We start from the raw sequence: 5,134 nt of genomic DNA, 5'->3' as shown, positions 1-5,134 counted from the left end.
AATCTAAAAACACCATTCTTGCTCTTCTCTGTTACTGATTTGAAAACCTACAGAGCTTCAGATAGGTTTGGCTTTTAATCCAACATTTAAATACATAACAAGCTATATTTGAAGAGACAGAATGACTATGGAAAATGAATTTCATATCAGGGAGCAGCCCTTTGTTGGTTCAATATAGTTAATATATCCTGGCTTTAAGAGAAACTGAAAAAAATTTCCTAGGAAATGGAAACATTCATGCTGAGATTTTTTTGTTTTTGAGGAACTAACTATATTAGAAAATCTCCTTTCTTCTGCTCCTATACCCTCAAATTTTAAGAATGACACACATGCAAAATCAGGGGTAAAGCAACTTACCAAAGAACTATTTCTTGGTTAAATGGAAACAATAAATTTAGGTGTTAAGGTGCAATGTTTCCCAAATTCATATCCCAACCTAACCTAAAAAAGGAGAGTGCCCACTCCCTCCCTCCCGTCTCTTTCTCTCTTTCTCTTTATATATATGTGTGTGTATATACATATATATATGCATATACATATGACACCTTTTGCATAATTTTCTTTTAAAAAAATCAAAATTTTTGGCCACTTATTTAGAGCTAACCTGTTTGCTTTTCTCCTATAAAAAGTTTCCATCACATTAACGAATGCACTGGGATATATACAAAAATGAAGAAGAGCTGTATCTCCATTGACATACTATAGAAAGCAAGCTAGAACTACCTCCATTGATGCACTGAAAAATGCAAACTTGATTTCCAAAATGCAAGTAGAGCTTATAGTATTAGTGGGCATAAAGTTTAAAAGAGAAGGCAAGGCCCCAGTCACTGCACAGCCGCCAATCACGGAGGATGCAACAGCCTCCCCCTTGAGCTCCTTCCCTTCCTGAGGCTCCGGCCCCACCCCCCTACACCCCTTCCCTAGCCCCCCCTGCCTTCTGCAGCCGCCTTCCCTCTTTTCCATGGAGGAAAAGAAATCCTATCCTCTGTCCTCATGTCCACTATCCAGAACCTCCACTCTTTCGACCCCTTTGCTGATTCAAGTAAGGATGATATCTGCTTCCTGCTGGCACTGAGGATTATATCCATATAAGAATTCAACAGAGAAATGGCAGGAAGACCCTTACTACTGTCCAAAGGATCCTTGATGATTACGATAAAAAGAAACTAGCAAAGGCATTTAAGAAATCTGCCTGCAATGGTACTGTAATTGAGCATCCAGAATGTGGAGAAGTAATTCAGCTATAGGTGACCAGTGCAAGAACATATGCCAGTTCCTTGTAGAGACTGGACTGGCTAAGGATGACGACCAGCTGAAGGTTCATGAGTTTTAAGTGCTCTGGCTCACTGAAGCTTAAGTGAGGATTTCCTTGTAATGAGAAGAATTTCCCTTCTGTCCCTTGTCACAAGTTTAAAAAACTCACAGCTGGTATAATGTAACCATTTGGGGTTTGCTTTTAACTTGAACTAGTGTAACTCCTTCATGCAATCAACTGAAAAGAGCCGAGAGAGAGAGAGAGAGAGAGAGAGAAGGAGAAATAGCCTACCATTACTATAATCTTCAAAGTAATCGTATGTGCATGTATGCTTGCTTCTAACATGTATACCTCTGACCTTATATAGATAGGTAATCCTATGAATTACCAATTGGTAAACATTCAAATTTTGGGGATCCTATAAATTAACTAAAACTAATAAAATTATTAATCCTAACTTTAGCAGATAAAAGGAATGGAAAAGAGCCCAGGAGGATTCATTTGGTCATTTTCCTCAGCCTTTCAAAATTACCAGTCCTAATTTCTCAATGAAAGATTTCACAAAAGATACTCAATTCTGTGTTAAGAGAGATTTCAGTTTCAACTATTAGATATGCCATTTACTAACTGAAGGGGATTACTGATCATTGATTGTGATTCTTTACCACTCCCTGCATCTCTGCTCTTTTCGATTTGACTTTGCAGTTCCTCCTACGAGAGGCAGAGAATGCATCCCTCCTCATCAGTACTTGATCAATATGGTGTGAGTGGAAGTGACAGTGGGCCAACTTGGATCCAAGCCTTATAAGCAGTGGTTTTGTGCTTGCCCCTCTTTCATTTCTGCTGTGATCACAGAAGAACATGTCCTAAGTGACCCAGAGTCCCAGAAGAATGAGAGACGCATGAAGCTCACATGAACCTGTCCTAGGCTTAGAGCCAAAAGGGCAAGTCCAACCAGTGCCAAGCTGCAGCTGCATGAATGAGAAAATAAAAACAAAACAATGCTTTTTATAGGACACTGAGTCTTGTTTTGTGCTGTTTTTTGTTAGGCAGCATTACATGGCAATTGTTGACTAATCGAGACATCAGTTACAGAACTAAGATACTGTTGGAAGAAAAACCTGAAATGTGTTATGGTGGTTGAGAACAGAACAAGTTGGGGGGAAAAAACAGGACCTGATATTGTAAAACATATTAGCTTTTGTGTCTCAATTTCCTACCTCGCAAAATTTGAAAAACATGTAACTAATTCATAGAGACAACACAAATATTTAACTGAATAACATGTGTCCACTGCTTAACCAGTATTTGATGCATATAAATTATACTCAAATTTTAATTATAGACATTTAATAAAAGTTATATAAAATAAAAATAGTAATTATAACATGTGAGTCAGAGTTATGAATCAACATTCATGGACTTCCTAAATCACTCCAGGAATGACTTTGGACATCCTAAAAACCATGAAACAAAATACTGTAAAATAGAGAATAAGCAGAATCCAGATCATCAACCTGCATTATCCTACCATATCCCATCAAATGACTGCAGCCCAAACCCTCTCCAGATCTATTCATTTCCCCATGAAAGGATACAAGAAGCTCTTCTTAGTTAATATCTACTAAATGTTTATCACATGCCAGTAAATGTGATGTAATTGTTAAATATTAACCCCACAGCAAACCCATCAAGTAGGTATGATATATTATTATACCCAATTGATAGATGAGAAAACCAAGACACAGCAAGCAAGGTAACTTCCTCATCATTACAATTCTACTGGGTGAAAAGATTAAAAATTGAACCCAGATCATCAGATTATACAGTTCTTGCTCTTGTCCACTGTGCTCTCCTGAAACTTCCTGGTATGGAATCAACTGGGGGCTTTGAAAATATACCTGTCCTCTGGTCTAACCCCCATAGATTCTCACTTCATGGATCCTAATTGAGGCCAGAGGTTTTTAAAATATTCCATATGATTCTAGAACATAGGTATGATTAAAAACCTCCAGCACAATGGGAAGACAGTATAGCACAGAGGGTAAGAGCCTGGCAGCTACGTTCAGATGACACAGGTCTGAATCCCAGCTCTGCTATCTAGAGATGCTCTGTTCCTGTCTCCCCATCTGCAAAATGGGGATAATAACTGTACTGCTTCATAGGATTATGACATTTGTCAAGTGCTTAGAATAATATCTAGATATAGTAACTGCCACCTTGGTGATTCTTAAAGAGAATAGGCTTGGGAACAGAAGTTGGTTCAAATGGATGTAACTCCAGCAGGTGCTTGGTGACACTTAGAAAATCACTAACTTTATGCCATAACCTTCTCACCTATGAAGTGAGGAAAATCGAGCGTCTCCTTTTCTGCCTCTATCTCCTCCTCTTCCTCTTCTATTTTGAGTTTAATTTAAATTTAATATGTTTTAGAATAAAAATATTGAACCATGGTAGTGTACCCTGGGTTTTTTTTTTTTGAAATGTAGCGGGAAATTTGAACATTGATTTTGAATGCTAAAAAAAAAAAAAAATTAGATAAGAGTTTAACACTTAGATTCATTTATAACTATCTCACTTCATTCCCTCCATTCAAAGGGTTCATACAAAAGAAAAAAAACTTTTCTGGTTAGGTAACTCAACAAGTTGGGTGGTAAACACAGGAGAGCAGTATGTGGGGGAGGGGAGATGTAGAACTTAGGATCCCTTGAATTTTAATCAACTCATTTAGAAAACAGCACAATAACAGATTGTCACTGAAATACGATAATTCTGTTCTTCAGGGAAGGTTTTTATTGAGTCATATAATTTTTTTTTTTCTTATAAAGGAAAATACAGGACCTGATATTATTCAGGTCTGGGCAACTTCCCAGCAAAAGTTGCTGAGACAAGAAGACGTGTGATGGCTTTCATTTTTGCGGAGGTGGAATAATTTCAATTTAGAAGCACCTGCAAATATAGAAGGGGGGGGAGATTATTTCCAGATCCAATCTGAAAGACTAAAAACTTCCTGACTCCATGCTCTGTGCTTTTCCAAACAATCTATTTGAATTGGTCCAGCACAGATAAACCTAATCCGTTAAAGGTTGTGTTCTGCTGTATTTGTTTTAGGAAGTATTATTTCCACAGGTCTTCAAAGTATTGTTTTGTTACAGCCCATATTTCTATATGGTATCACAATATTTTATAAACATTTATTCAGATTTCACTTTCCCCAGGAGACCACAGACTTCTTGAGGTTTATGCCTCTGTGCCTTAGATATAAACTAATGCATATGTGGGTCTCTGTGCTATGTGGTGAAGTAGCACTTTTTTTTTCCTTCAGAAAGATAAATTACTGATATGCAAAGCCTGACAGTTGCTGAGAGGTGGGGGTCGAGGTGATGTCATGTGGAAATCAAGAAAAAGGAAGGATACAAACTCTTATCTGTTTTACCAGCAAGTCTTTCTGAATGACTCAGGTTTTTCTAATCACAATACATATACAAAGCAAGGTAAACAAAGCTTCTCAGATAAATATTACCACACGCCTAGGAAGAGTTGAGGCCAGCATGCTAGGCCCTGCACTCAGTTGTGGGGTTGTGGAGAAAGACAATTTGAGAGAGAAGGACGCAGACCCTGGACCCTCTCCTGCTGCAACCATCTACGTGCCCTGGGAGAACTGACGGCATAAATGAAAATAAAGAAATGTAATGCTGAAGAACACTCTGGAATGAACCACTCTTAACTGAATATAACTCCAAGAAACTTGTCATCTTATCGTTCTCTTTGGGGAACTAAGGTGGTAAGATAATTATCTCCACTAACGGCAGTGAGAAGAACAAGAATTGGATCAAGGTTAGCTACAACATGTGATGGGTAGCTCTTACATGCTTATGA

General features: G+C 38.0%; 1 pseudogene; it reads left to right on the top strand.

Annotated features, from left to right (window-relative positions):
• Positions 1 to 993: 993 nt before the first annotated feature.
• On the top strand, positions 994 to 1,389 carry LOC102736522 (eukaryotic translation initiation factor 1 pseudogene; annotated as a pseudogene).
• Positions 1,390 to 5,134: the final 3,745 nt, after the last annotated feature.

The sequence above is a fragment of the Leptonychotes weddellii genome, chromosome 15, assembly GCF_054177405.1.
Source record: "Leptonychotes weddellii isolate Sample4059 chromosome 15, ASM5417740v2, whole genome shotgun sequence".
NCBI lineage: Eukaryota > Metazoa > Chordata > Mammalia > Carnivora > Phocidae > Leptonychotes > Leptonychotes weddellii.
The sequence above is the reverse complement of the archived record's forward strand: the minus strand, read 5'-3'. Positions and strand labels throughout refer to the sequence as shown.